The sequence below is a fragment of the Anomalospiza imberbis genome, chromosome 9 (assembly GCF_031753505.1).
Source record: "Anomalospiza imberbis isolate Cuckoo-Finch-1a 21T00152 chromosome 9, ASM3175350v1, whole genome shotgun sequence".
NCBI classification, from domain to species: domain Eukaryota; kingdom Metazoa; phylum Chordata; class Aves; order Passeriformes; family Viduidae; genus Anomalospiza; species Anomalospiza imberbis.
In genome coordinates, this window is record NC_089689.1 from 26,653,698 (window position 1) to 26,668,948 (window position 15,251).

A 15,251-nucleotide genomic window follows, 5' to 3' on the forward strand; every position below is an offset into this window, starting at 1 on the left:
ACGGAGGCGGCCAAGCATCCAGCCCCGCTTGCAGTGGCCCCTGATGGATTTGCCTGCTGATCTGTGAAGTTTTATCACAGCCAGCCCTTAAAAAAAAAGAAATAATTAAAAAAAAAACAAGAAAAAATAAGAAAAAAATCTCTTTCTCTAACAAAGCAGTTGGTTAACAAAAAAGAAATCAGTATTTTTTAAAAAAGCGGATCTGTTGATGTTTGATGCTGCTTTGTAGCACCTTCTCTGCACAGCATCTTCCATGAAAAATGCTGTTGAAGGAGTGGAAATGCCTTAAATTGAGGCAGAGGTGGCAGCTGAACTTAACTAAGGGCTGTGACTTGCTGCACAGGGACAAAGTCTGGCACATCCTATAAACCCTGGCGAGGCGGATGGGGAGGAAGGTGGTGGACTTTGCACGGGATCAGCCAGCACCGCTGCGGCCAGACCTGGGGCAGCCCTTCAGGGCCCTGAATTAACTGGGATGGAGGGACTCAGAGCAGAATTGAGGACTGCTGTATTCAGTAACAGTGATGGCTATGGGCTTTTGTCCTTGTCACTACACAAGTGACACCCATCCTATAGGACCCACCCTCCTGGGAGCACCGCCATGACTAACCCTGCATGTTTCTGCACCCTTGATTCATCCCAAGAAGCCATTAAGGGTTTAGACACCCTTCATGAGGCTGCAGTTGTACTCCAAGAGCCAATCCAGTTCTCAGTGAGCCATTGTTGGGACAGCAACACTGGAGCACCACGAGGAAAGCTGCTGGCAAACCCCAATCCCGAGCAAGATGGGTTTTGCGACTGAGTGATGATGGAGAAAAGCCATTATTCCCTGGCGTGATTCCCACGATTTCCAGGGTGATGTCTGAAAAATGGTGAAATATTCTGCCCTCCATGCAGACCTTTTCACTCACATCCTGCCTTAGGAAAGGAGCCACAAAACATCTTGCATCCTGGCATCCCTGCAGTGTTTTGCTGTGCAGCAATGGAGCTGTGGTGCATCCTGGATCCCTGCAGTGTTTCACTGCCCAGTCTGGAGCTGCAGAACACCACCCTGCATCCCCAGCTCCCACAGCAGCGGTGGCGATCCTCGCCAACCAGTGGATGGCCACCAACAAGGTCACAACACACATGACTTCCCAAGCGCTGTGTCCCAGGCTCATCCATCCCTGGGGAGCGGGTTTGCCCACGCAGCACGGACTGAGCACCACTGATACTCTTTCCAGGCAAGCTGAAAGCTTGAGCAAGCAGCTCAGGCTGGAAATCAAGCACAGGGGAAGGTGCAAGATGTGGGTGTGAGGTGGTGGCAGGAGGAAAATCCCAGCTCTCCTCACCACCTGCCAGCACAGGATCCCAGCCCAGGCCATGGGCATCGCTTTACCCCAGCAGCACCGAGACTGAGTTGTGACTCCAGGGGCGCAGACAAACTCAAAGCAGTGCTAATTGTCCCCAGAAATCATCTTTGCACATCTGCCAGGGGTCAGAGATGAGGATTTTTGGGGAGGGGGGATTGCAGCAACTTTCCCCTCCTCTCCACTCATCTAATCCCCCAGGCTAATCCCTTCCAGCCATATGGAGCCCTCACATCCCAAACCTGCTCCAAGGCTGCCCCTTTGCACCCTCTATGCCCCTGGGAATAACGCTTTGGACCTCAAAAGTGGTGTATGGGTGGGGAAAGGGTGTGATTCCCCCTCCAGACCCCCAAGAGATCCCCAACCACTCTACACACATGGCTTCTGATGAAAATTCACATTAAAACACTCGAAATCCAGGCAAGCACAGCCCCATGTCTGGTGTTCCCTCCCCTTTTTCAACAGTACGGTTTATTGCAGTTATTTGTGGGTGTTGCCCCCCAAAAACAGTGTTTCCCAGGTTTGATAATTGCTCAAGGCATATCAAAATTAATAGAGCAGCTAGAGCAAAGGACAGGAGGAGTAAATCTGACGTAAGCCACTGTGTAATTCAGTGTTGTTCCCAAGAACTGGTGGCTTTCTCCACTGCCAAAAAAAGCCAGGGGCTAAGCTAGCTTGGAGGGGGTGCAGATCTCCCCTGGTAGGCTGGGATTTCTTGGGAGGGGGAGGGTGAACAGGAAGAGCCATTTTAACCATTTCAGCATGTTCTGGAGGAGAAGAGGTACACATCCATGGGATAAGAGGGAATTCACCACACCACCTCCCCTCCTGCTCTGCTGCCTCTCGCCTGCCTTAACCTGGGGATCAGAAACATCGCTCCGAATTGGCCTCATGTTTTATTTACCTTAACACCAACTCTCTGCATTGCTTTGGTGCTGCTGGCACTGGTGATCCAGGCACAGCTGAGCTGCAGGACTTCCCCATGGAAAAGTCCTCCTGGGGTTGCACAACTGACAAGGTGCACATTGGGATAGGGGAGGATTTCTGATAAAAATATGGGTTTTAAAAAAAATCACTGTTTTCTGCACAGAGCGGTTTTGTTAGGTGCAACTCCAAGCCACATCACCCTTAAAGCTTACAAAACATTAATTATTTCTCTTCTAAGAGCAGCTCTCCCTGTCAAAACACAGTGGTTAATACAAACCCCCCATTTATGAACTGGGAGCTTTTTGAAGCCAGCTCTGGAGGGACCCTATAAAACCAGCGTGCAAACCCCTGCCCCCTGACCCAGCAATAAACTGGTACGTGAGGCAGGAAAACTTAAAGTCTGGAGAGTAAGGGAAAAAAAAAAAAAAAAAAAAAGAGCCCCAGGCTTTCAGACAGCAGAGAGGGGGAGGGAGCGATGTGAGAGAGCTGAGCATCACTGCAAGGTCTTGTTTAGACTGGCAGTGCTGGGAAACACCTGGCTACAGAGCCGGTGAGTGCAGTTCAAGGGATGGACTGGGATGAGGAGTGGAGGCAGCTCAGGCATGGTGGTCATGGCCACGGATTGCTGGCGGAAACTTCCTGATAGGCTTTTTCTCTTTTGTTTTTTTTTCACATCCACCATTTGATATCCATAGGTAAGATCAGCTTCTTCGCTCCCCACAGTCAGAGCTGCTCTTGCAACACCCCGACACAAACCCAGGCACGACACCGGCGGCACGGCCCCCCCGGCACCCTCCTCTCCACGGTGACATTCCTACGAGCACCAGCTTGTGATGCTGACCATCCTCAGTCCCCAAAGCTGAGCATCATTCCAGATTTGAAAGCTGCTGCAGCCTCACCTCCCTGAGAACAAAACCTCCTGAAACTCCACAGGGAGCTACAGGCAGACCCGAGCTCCCCAAAAGGCCCACGGTATTCCAGTTAGTTTTTCTAGGTCTTTGTAAAGGCTGGAGAGAGAACCCCCCTCCTGGGGCACCCTGCAGATTCCCAAGTACTGGTGAAGCTCCAGGGCTCTTTGGGGGTCCTCCCTGCCTTTATCCTGGTGGGACAGAGCACCCACCACAGCAGCCCCCAGCACCCACCAGGCTTTTGGTGGGCAACAGCCTCTCCTGGGAAAACTCTTCCCAGCTGCAGCATGGAACTGACACAAGGGACGAGGGGCCTTTGTGCAGGCAGCACCCTGCTAAGCTGCACAAAGCTGGGAGCAGGGGGGTTCAAAGGCTCCTGGTGCAGGGAAGGGGCCCCTCCATCTTCCCCCCTCCCCGGGCACCGGCTTTTGTATCGCCTTGGCCGGATTCGTTAACTCCCCTGCCGGAGCTGGCTGGGGCCTCCTCCGCCTGCAATCCCTGCGGATTTTACCTCCGGGCAAGAGCAAGGGGGGGAGAAAAGGGGGGGCAGCCCAGTGCCTTAAAAGAGCCTGGTAAAAACAACAGACTGCAGTTGGGGGATAGATACACGATGGCTTTAAAAAAGCACACCGCCGAGGAGAGTTTGATGGCTCTGCCAAAAGGAAAGAAGTGTCTTCCCACTTGCAAACAAGAGTTAATTATAGAAAAAAAGGCCCAGGAAAGTGTTAAAACCATCTGTGCCACGAGGAAGAGGCTGGGGCTGGGCGGGTGAAGGCAGCAGCGCTGACAGCTGCTGTGTACAGGCAGCCTGGACCGCTCCCTCGGCGCTGCACCGTGCCCTGCCATCCTCCTGCCCTGCCATCCTTGCTGTGACATCCTCCCACCCTGCCATCCTTGCCCTGCCATCCCTGTCATGCCATCCTCCCGCCCTGCCATCCCTGCTGTGCCATCCCTGTCATGCCATCCTTGTCGTGCCATCCTTGCCCTGCCATCCTCCCTAGCAAGCCACACCTCCTACCTGCCCTGGCATGCACTGGGGGTCCCCAGAAGGATCCCCCCCAGCAGCCTCCCTCCTGCAGGGGTGCACAGGGCAGGAGCTCCAGGTTCATCAGGAGAAGGCACCACCAACTGCCAGAAGTAGCCCGGATGGCACAGAAGGGACATCCCTGAGATGCACAGTGCAGCCTCGCCAGGAGATCTGTTCTAAACGTGTCCCACTGAAGCATCACACCCGTACACCCCAGGAGAGAGACCTCTAAGCACCCGTTTTTACCCCACACCCTAGAGAAACGTGGCCCAAGTGATGATGCCAAGTGTCCTGCACTGCCCCCACCATCTCCTGGGCAGGGGTGAGGATGGACATGCCTCCTGCTGTGGGAAGGACGGGATCCACAGGAGGCCAGGCCAGCCCGCAGGGCTGCACACAGCGCCTGACCCCGCAGCCGGATCCCAGGCGCTTCACAAATATTTACCTAGCTGGTTTTTAAACAAACCCCAAATGCCAGAGAGTTTAAAGTCCATGTCCTAAACAGCTCCTGTCTTGCTCTTTCCTGCCCTCGAGTCCCTAGCTGCCTGCCCAGGGAGCCTCCAAGACCCTGCACCCTGCCCCGACCCCTGGGTTTAAGGAAACCGCAGGCAGCAGGCTCCTCCTGGGCTGGAGGCAACACTCCTGTCTCTGATTTTATTAGGGACATTCAGGCTGGATGATGCCTGAACACGCAATCGGTGCATTTCACAAGAGCGCTCATGTTGAGGAGCTTCCATATAGATTCATCACAAAAAATAATTAGCCATAATTAAGGGCTTCTGGTTTATGGCTCCAACAATTGTTTAAACAGCAGAGCCCTGTTCAAATTAAGTTCAGCGCTCACCAATTAATATTTCTTTACCCTGCTACGGTTTAGTTTCAAACTTCTGCTCAGAGAGCAGCCTGGGCTGCTCAGATCGGGGCTGCCACTCCTGTGAGCAGGCAAAGGAGCTGTGTGGTTGGGCCCGACCCCAAAACCACTTTATTTTGAAGCAAAAACCTGTTGAGGGTTAAGAGAAAGGAAAAAGGAACGGAAGGATAAAATTGACAGGAGCTGGAGAATATGACAGTGGATGAAGAGCAAGAAGGTGCTGCCAGTCTGTAGACGGCTCTGAGACGTGACATGGCACCAATGCCCATGGCACAGACAGATCAGCTGCAATCTTGGCTCACCAAGTCTGAGTTTGAGGCAGTTTCAGGCTCTTCTTTGTAGCAACTACCCACCAGGCCAGCCCCCACCCCACCTGTGGCACTCCCTCCCTATGGACAACATATGGCACGTCTCACCTCATTAGAGACATAACTAGCAGAAATAATAAGCAAGTCTTTACACAAAATCTGAACTAGTGCACCAGAACAGGCTCTTCAGCCCTGAGGTTTCTGGTGTGTCCCACCAAATCCTGATCCAAAATCCAGCTGTGCGTCCTCCACGCCACCAGCCTGGGCAATATCAACTGGGCAAAGCAGAGTTAAATGTGGAGATCAATATTCATATCAAGGCAGCTTCTGAGAGGTTTCAGTTGGTTAAGTAGCCTTGAGATTTTGGCTGTGAAAGGCAGTGCTGCTGACGTGGCCCTAGGTGCACTCCGGGGTCATCCATACAATTGCGATCTCCGGAGGAAGTTGCTGACGAGAGGGAATCATAGAATCATTTATGTCAGAAAAGACCTCTAAGAACATCGAGTCCAACCATTCCCCCAGCACTGCCAAGCCCACCACTAAACCACGTCCCCAAGGGCCACATCTACACAGCTTTTAAATCCCTCCAGGGATGGTGACTCCATCACTGCCCTGAGCAGCCTGTTCCAAGGCTTGACAAGCTTTTCAGTGAAGAAATTTTTCCTAATATCCAATCTAAACCTCCTCTGGTGCAACTTGAGGTCATTTCCTCTCATCCTGCCTGTTACAGCTGCTGGGATAGGATGCAGGAACCCCTCATGGGTGGAAACCTGCAAGCAGTTCCACAACACATACACTAAAACTTTACTTTTTTACACTTTTTAATTAACACCAGCCCTCGGTCACCGTCTACCACGAGGGACCACATTGTAACACGCGTCCCATCACGCAGTCCCACCACGCTGGACCAGGTAAAGGACAAGAAATGAGGAGCCCATACAATGGTCTGCTAGGAATTTTGTCCCCAGCATGGTGGGGACATCACATGAGGATGCTGCCCCTCAGCCTAGACAGTTTCTCTTCTCCAAGATAGGTCCTGAAGCCACCCCAGGGCCACCAAGGAAAGGCCAGATGATGCAAATCAGTAGAAGCCTTCCCACTGTTTTCTTTGAGGGAAAAGTATGTTTTCCCCTGTGTCTGCTTCCTCCAGCAGAAAAAACTTTAGAGACTCCTAGGAGCAAAACCCCAATGCTCCTCTGTCACCCAAAAGGGCATCCTCCTAGACGTGTGGTGCCTGCCCAGAGGCACAAACCGGGAGCACCGCTGGCTCCTGCCAACTGCAGGGTTTTTCCCAGTATGATCGAGGAGCACCGTGGGAAGCGCGCACAGAAAACAGCCATATCATAAACCAACTCAACTTCATGACCTGAACGTTTTAAGACATAGCAGGAGCCTTTGTACTGTGGCCATAACTGCAATATATCAGTTAGCCATCGCTTCCACCAAGATCTAGTGCTCCAGATCTCACAGCAAATGCTGACTTAAAGACCCATATCAAATACATTATGATACCACTGTTTCCCGTTACCCACGCTGATGATTCAATTAATTTAAAAACAGCAGTGAAATTTAATTTCACCATTAACCCTGCAATCCCCAGCAAACACCAGCTGGGAAGGCAGCAGCCACCTGCCTAAGTTTGGATGGACCAGAGGGGTAGGAACAAAGTGAAGGGGTAAAAGATTAGGAAATAGAGATGTGAGAAGCAAAATATGGCAAAGCAGGTTCTTTTCTAAACCCTCTGACGGGGTAGAAAGTATAGGAAAGTTTGCAGGAGAGACAGGGAGGAGATGAGGGGTTGCAGAGCACCATCTGCAAAGGGTTTCATTAAGAATAGGCTCTTGCAGGAAAGGCTCACTCTTCTCCTTTCACTTCCTTCCATCAGCACCAATCAAACTCACAGGGTCCTGCCCAACTCCAAAGACAAATGCCATGCAGAGCACAAAATACGCCGGCACACGCCCTTCGAAAGGGCAGCCCCTGGAGCCTGCCCAGGCCTTGCCTCGGATCCATCAGCAGGGCCAAGGGTTAACAAGAACCATCAAATGGAGCGCAATCTGTTCTTTCACAGGGGTAAAAGGCTGCCCTTTCGAGATCTGCAGGGATGGTCTGCACGTAGGCTCAGGCCTCAGGTCAAGTGGGGTTCACCCAGGGCTCCAGCAGGCAGCCCAGCTCACCACAGAGGAACAGCACAGAAGGGACACGGCCGCCCGACGAGCTTCCCTCCCTGACACGTGGCCGGAGAAGAATAGTTAGCCCAAGCAGAGCTCTCCCATCTGCTTTTGTTTTCCACTCTTCAGTCCTGGGCTCTGCTAAAGCCCCTGAAGTCACCGGGCATCTGTTCTCCTCCACCCATCGCAATCTGCCAGCCACCGCCGCTCTGACAGCCATCCATCACGCCGTAATACGCTGACCACGAGACCCAGTGGGACATCATTTTCAAGTCAAATGCTGCAGTTAGCATAAAATAAAGCATCGCCCTGGTTTGTTTTTTTCTTTTTTTCCCCCCTTCCCGATGATCCCGCAGCTGCAGCAAGGGATTCGGTATGCAACAAAAGTGAAGGGGGAAAAAAAGGCACAGGAAAATGGCAATTCTACTCTTCTGAGTCATAACAATTATGACGTTGTGATAAGAAACGTTTTCTATGAATTTTTAAGTACCAGTAATCCTGTTTTGCAATTGTCCCCCGGGAACAAGGCGACAGATTGAATGGGGCTGACAGTTATTTCCATCCTGACGAACGCGGCTCCGACGCGCCGTCTCCTCCCTCCAAACTTCCCGGCCCAACGCTCAGCCCACCGCTCCAGCTTGTTTGGTGCAAGCAACGTGGAGCTGGCTTGGCCACTGGTGTGACTGAGGACATCCCCGAACACCCTCTGAAACCACCCCACTGGCTCCAAGCCCCAAGCATATACTCTTCTGTGCACCCATAGAGCAGAGCTGCCCTCCAACAGCACAAGCAAGGAGCAGAAGCACAAGCACCTTCTGAAGCCCCTTTTCTCTGGACACACAGTCAACGCCCTCAAGAAACCTTCGGCTGTGAGCTACGAGGTGAGTTGAGCATCTTGGTTCCCCCAATCCTCCCACAGCAAACAGCCTTGGAAGTCCAGGAAAGATGGGGACCAACAGGGAAAGCACTGCTCAACGTTTTGCTACTTGAGATTCCAAAATTTTCACCACCGCTCTCAAACTCTGCAGATTTATCTCACTGATACAGGAGAGAAGGCGGCAGGAAACACCTTTTTGTTCAAGTCTTTCAGACTGGGAACAAAACCAGCTCCTTTTACCTCTTTTGTAAAATGAGCACCGTCATCAGAATCAGTGCCGAGGAGCGAATTTGTTTTGCAGAGGATCAAATAAATAATGGATGACGAAGGAAAGCTGCCACAGCGAGACTGCTCGGGAGATGCTCTGCTCCAGGCAGCCTTTCCCGAAATGCTCCTAACAGATCCTCACACTGGCTCCAGCTCCAGCAGTGCTCCCCAAATCCAGGTACCAAGGGGTGCTCTGGCCAAAGTGATACTCTCCAAGACATCAGTGACTCGTGGCTGTTGTCTTTGGCAACCCATACCAATGAAGGGAATGTGTTTTAATTGCTGCCAGGCAAGGGAAGAGATGTGGGATGTGTTCCTGCACAGGACACTGCGTGGGCCCTGGAGTGCAGCAGCCTGGCACAGAGCAGCTTCCCTACAGGAAAACCCAGTTTGCTGTCCTGTGTTGGCCATTCTCAGCCACCAGCCTCTCAGTAAGTCTCAATCCTTAAAAAAAATCTGTTGTTTTTTTTTTTTTTTAAAGGAAATACTACGTTTCTGCTTCCCTGCAAGCAGTCACCCCATGCCTCTGCCACCTCCACCATGGGAACGGCTCTGTGCCACCATGCCAGAGCCCAGCAAGTGTGGGGACCATGCCACATGCCCACGTACAAAGGAAGCCTGGGCCTTCAGTGCTCTAGAGCCAGGAGACATTAAAATCAGCCTGTCAATTTACATGCAAATTTATTTTAGATGCGACAGAGGGCTTACAAAAGAAGGTGTACTAGATGCTGTTTGCTTCTGCTAAGGCAGTTGTGGTTTGGCTCACAGGGGTATCGGATGGGTGAGCTCGAGAGGCAGGTACTGAGATGCAGAGTCTTTCACCTCTGGATCAGTGTCTGGCTGAAACTCAGCTCCCCAAGGACCAAAAACCCTCAGTGGGAGGGCAGTGCAAGCACAGAAGTGTGCCCACCACCACTGCCCCTCTGCCTGGCAAGCCCTCCTTGGTACGATTCCACCTTGGTAAGATTCCCCCACATCCTTTGTCTTGTGCTTTGTTTGCCTTCCCTGAGCCTGGGGAAACCTTCCTCCCGCCCTCCTCGCCCTCCTCCCCGTGTCCCCAGCACCCAGCAGGTCCCCGGGGCGGTTTCTCAGAAAGCGCAACCGTTTCTGCAGAAAGTTTGGCACTTCGGGCCAATGGCAGGAGTTTCTTTAATCAACTCAAATGGCATTTTCTGCAGATAAGTCTCCCACTCTCGGCCGCCAAGAAAAAGCCAGTCAGACAGCAGCAAGGGAAAAAAAAACCCAACACAACCCCCCCACCCAACAGAGGCTGCAAAGTCACCGCACAAGCTCGCAGGGTGATTATTTATAGCCTTTCCCTCTGCAAAAGCCAAAAATAATTGTTCCAGCCCAATTAATGAATTTCTGAACGCTGGGCTCAGGGGTAGCCACTGAAGTGCAGCACTTTGAGCTACTTGCAATGTATTGGGCTCTAGAATAATGTATTTAAGAAGAGAGAAAACTTGTTATGAAGGAGCAACTGCAGACAGAGAAGAGAGGAGTGAGAACATGTGAGAGAAACAACCCTGCAGACCCCAAGGTCAGTGGGGAAGGAGGGGGAGGAGGTGCTCCAGGCACCGGAGCAGAGATTCCCTGCAGCCTGGGGTGCAGACCATGGTGAGGCAGCTGTGGCCCTGCAGCCCATGGAGCTCCATGGTGGAGCTGAGATCACCCTGCAGCCCATGGGGAACCCCACATTGGAGCAGGGCCATGCCCAAAGGAGGCTGTGACCCCATGGAAGGGACCCACACTGGAGCAGTGTGGGAAGAACTGCAGCCCAGGAGAAGGACCCATGTTGGAGAATTTTGTGGAAGACTGTCTCTCATGGAAAGAACTTCATGCTGGAGCAGGGGAAGAGTGGGAGGAGTCCTTTCCCTGAGGAGGAAGGAGCAGCAGAGACAACTGTGATGAGCTGACCACAGCCCAGGGGGGGCTGTCCCCTGGAGCCACTGGTGGAAAAGAGGGAGTGAAAATGGGGAGCGAAGTCGGGCCCAGAAAGAAGGGAGGGGTAGGAGGGAGGCCTTTTAAGATTTAGTTTGTATTTCTCATTATCATTTTCTGATTTGATTGGCAATAAATTAAATTAATTTTTACTCGAGTTGAGTCAGTTTTGCCTGTGACAGTAGCTGATGAGTGATGTTTCCCTGTCCTTATGCGACCCATGGGCCTTTCGTGGTATTTCCTCTCTCCTGTCCAGCTGAGGAGTGACAGAGTGGCTTTGGGGGGCACCTGGCACCCAGGTGGGGTCAGCCCACCACCTGCAAGTGGCGTCTGGTGAGGTGGGATGGCTAAAGGCCGTGGGCAGCTCTGGAGAGCCCACAGGCTGTGGGCACGGCAGCGCTTCCTGGAGGCCAGGGCTTGGTGAGGGGGACGTGTCTTCCCAACTCATCTCCATGGGGTTGAACTGGAGCTCCCAAGAGGTTCCCCAAGAAAGGGCTGGGCTCTAACAAGGCTTAACTACAGCCAGTGCTGAACCCCAGAAACCCCTGTGAAGGTCTGACCAGGCTCACCAGCTGGGAACAAGTGTGGGAAAACACTGAGTTGGGATCCTTCCACCCTGCCCCAAAGCCCAGCAAGACCAAAAGCCTTCTGCAGCCCCCTCCTCAAACATTTCTACCCTCCCTCAGTTTTCCATTTCTCCTCACAAGCTCTCTGGTTTTGTTTGGAGAGCATTATCCCTTCTCCACAAGCTCAACCCACTCACACCACCGCTGCCTTTTCCATCAGCAGGAGAAAAGGAGCAACTGCATTTGCATGGGAAGAGAGGGAGGAAAACACCAGGCATCCTCTCCAAGTTCCCAAGCTCTGCAAGAAAACCTTCTCTAATACAAAAAAAATAAAATTACATTGTCCTGGTTTTGTCTGGGATAGAGTTAATTTTCTTCCTAGTAGCTGGTACAGTGCTGTGTTATGAGAACAGCGTTGATAACACACTGGTGTTTTTGCTGTTGCTAAGTAGTGCTTACTCCAAGTCAAGGACTTTTCAGCTTCCCGTGTTCTGCCAGTGAGGAGGTGCACAAGAAACCATGAGGGAGAATGGCCAGGAGAGCTGACACAAACTGGCCACAGGGTTACTCCATACCACAGAATGTCATATCCAGTACGTAAACTGGGGGAATTTGGCCAGGAAGCTCGGGGGCAGGCTGGGCATTAGTCAGTAGGTGGTGAGGAATTATGTAGTGCATTAGTTATCTGATTTATGTTTTACTTCTCTCTTTCTATCATCTCCCTTTTCATTCCTATTATTGTATTTTATTTAAATTAATAAACTATTCTTATCGCAATCCATAGGTTTTACTTTCCCCTTCTGCCCCCCATCCCACTGGGGCAGAGGTGTAAGCAAGCTATATGGTACTTAATGTGGTTTAATTTCAGTCAGCAAATTATATATATATATATGTATGCATATATACACACTCCATATATGACAAACATCCACAGACCAAAAGTGCTGCTGGTGGAGCCAAGCCAAGGGGTAGTTCAGGGCTCCACAGTTGCTGTCCCTGCAGTCCAAACTGATCTCCCAGATTGGGTATCACACACCCTGGGAATATTCATCTCTTGGCTACCCTCTAGACAAGTCAACCACCCACAGCCCAGCATGAGCCCCAGACACAGCTGCTGAGGACATGGCTGCCTTAAGAGGGAGAAAGCCTGGGTTCCCTCTGCATCCCATCTCTGTCTGTTGGCTTGACCCACTGAGGAGCCTCAAAAAATACCAGTTTTGTAAAAATTGGTAAAGCAGAGAGAAACCCAAACTGCTCTGGTGGCTCCAGCTGAGGAGCCAGCAGAGGAACTTGTGTGGGAACCCAGAGATGCTCCCATAGCAAACCCACAAACAGACACGTTTCTTTCTTTTTAGAGACAGCATATATTTTTCCTTATTGGGGAAGGAGTTTTCCTTTGGCATCCCCCTTGGGAGGACCAGATGTGTCCTGCTGAGCTGCTCTCATGACAGCAAACACCCAAGGTCCCCGTGAGACGTGCCCTACACTACAGAGCACCCTGTGCCAGCAGGTGCTTCCACCTCAGGCAGCCAGCAGAGCTGCAGATTCCTAAACCCACCAAAACCTTCCCATTCCCTTCCACACAACTCATCCACCCCACGACCATCTTCACCTCTGGATGAACCAGAGGGAGAGGCGCACATCCTGCATCCATGGGACACCTCCAAGCAGCACGAGCTGGGGCTCAAACACGCCAGCGTGGGCTTCAAACTGACCTAGAGGACCCCAGATGGGAGGAATTCGGGGCAGGGGGACCCTATCTTTACCCCTGCAAAGCGCTGGCCCCCCTTTCCCGCGAGGCTGCGCCGGCTCCAGCCGCTCCCGCGATCCAAGCGGAGCAGATGGCACGCGCAACACTTACGGCTTCGCTTTCCAGCCGCCATCGCAGAGCTGCTTCTCAGCAGGGCGGAGGCGGGGGGGAGACGGCTTTTTTTTTTTTTTTTTTTTTTTAAATATATTTTCCCTGGGAATTTTTGATTTTCTTTAAAAAAAAAAAATCCCCATGTATAATCCTGTGCTTGAACCCCAGGAGCCCCTGGCAGCAGAGCATGGCGCTCCACGGAAGGACGGTGCGTGCTGGCTGATTGGCAGCCTGTCCGTCTGTCCGTGCTTGGGGACCCGGCTGCCCGCCCGAAATCCCCGCCGAGAGGGACAAATCCTGGAAAGCCTCACAAAGCAGAGATACGGGGAAAAAAAGGGATGAAGTGATCAAAAAAAGGGCTTTCTAGGGATTCTGCTGGCTCGCCTGATTTCCTCCCTTTGCTTCCCTCCAGCCTTTGCCTCTGCCATCCCAGCCCTGAGTGGAGAAGACACAGAGGGAAAGCTGAGCTGTTTCAGCTCCCTGGGACACTGGTCCTCCTGTCTCCATCAGATAAGATGGAGCAAGGGAGATGCTGTCCCACCCAGGGTGATGACAGGCTCTGGGACCATTTGCCAGCTCAGGGATCAGACCTGGGGTCCAGTGCCACTACACGCCATGGTCCTCTCATCCTATTCCGATGGCTCAAACCAGGTTTTCTACTTCCCAGTAGAAGCCAACACCTCAAATGAGGCTGGGAAACCATAAATCTGGGCATCGCAGACACCAGATTGCTTTCAGCAGCCGTGCTCTGCACAGAGCTCGGCGATAAGTAACAAAAAGTCTGTGCTTTGCACCACTGATTTCTTGTCTGGGGATGCATAAAACCTGGAGATGACAGATCAGCACCTCGATCCAAGAGCATCCCCGCCCTCACTCTGCCGGAGAGGCGGGTAAACAAAGGCGGCTCTCCCCGGGTCCATCGCAGGCAGCTGCCATCGACGCCGTGGAGTAGTGGGAGGGGGAAAAAACAAAAGAGGTCTCTGCACGCTGGGATCTGCGGGAATGGGATGCCCCTGGCGCTATCCTGGCCCTTTTATTCCATGGGTACCCAGAGGGAGCTTGGCCCCAGCCCTTTGGACACCTTCCTTCCCTCAGGGTCTCCTTGCCCAGCCATCCTGGCTGGGTGCTAAGGGCAGAGCCACACTCCACAACCACTCAGCATCCACCAAGGGGGAAAACATCCTGGGTTTGGGCACGGAGAGTGGCTTGGCCATCCTGGCAAAAGCTCAATGATTATTTGGACTAGGATGCAACAGTTCTGTGCTGATGGGCATTGTCAGGTGTGACCAACATCCATTTGAATCCCGTGCCGGACTGCACAGGCAGAAGTTTGAGCTCCCATCCAAAGGTGCACAGAGATTTAGTGAGGCCAAATCAGGCAGGGAAGTTTTGGGATGCAGTTTCTTAATTTGGATGGCTGAAGGGACGAGCGGGTGATCACCAATGCTTTGCATGGGGTGGTGACTACAGCAAGGGAAAAGGGACAGTGCTGGGAAATGCCAACTTGAGGATGTTTCCAAGAAAAAAAACTACAAGGCGGCCATGGCTGTGGCACTGAAATGCCCAGGTCTTGGTCTATCCATCCCTGGGTATGTGCTGGTTGTGCCTCTTGGCCCGGTGAGCCCAAAGGAGCCTAGAGCAGCTGGAATAATGCTGCCACACTCCTCCCAAAGCCCACCAACCTTCCCCAAAACACTGGCTGGATGCTGCATCTCAACTCCATCACCTTTACCAACCACTGTGCTTCCCTGTTCATGTCCCATCTGTTTGTTACTGGAGCCACAGACCCCAAAACACAGGGTTTGGAAGTACCGACACGACAGCACCAATGAGCACACCTTTAGCTCTGGGGCCACATGGATTATTTCATCTGGGGCCACCATGGCAAATCCTTTCAAAGGAGGAAACGCAAGGTAGGAAACCATCTTTACAATCCTAAAGTTGAATAATTATCACCTGAGCTGCGGGAAGCCCTCTCTCCTTTTCTGAGCAAGAGCTCCCAGGACCCAGCAGCGCCCAGGGAGGGGACCGTGCTGCTGGCCCCTCCGGGCTTTGCCAAGGAATGCCGGGGGCGGCAGCGGGGGGAGCAGCGGCGGTGGCGGTGCTGGGAAGGGAACCAGCTGGAGAGCCGCAGCCTCATGAAATAATGAAATGCCAAACCAACCCCTGCATCTTCCA

At 52.4% G+C, this 15,251-nt stretch overlaps 1 protein-coding gene across 4 annotated transcripts in view; it reads right to left on the reverse strand.

The window, feature by feature from the left end:
* The window catches only part of SSBP3 (single stranded DNA binding protein 3), a 56,218-nt gene that overhangs the window by 26,612 nt on the left and 14,355 nt on the right, over nucleotides 1-15,251 (reverse strand). The window contains exon 1 of one of the 4 annotated variants that reach the window (XM_068198833.1): nucleotides 13,074-13,098. The exons of the other annotated variants lie outside the window; for them this stretch is intronic. The gene's annotated coding sequence lies outside the window, so the exon portion shown is untranslated. Of the gene's footprint in view, nucleotides 1-13,073; nucleotides 13,099-15,251 lie in introns of those variants that run through there. 4 annotated transcript variants of the gene reach the window in all.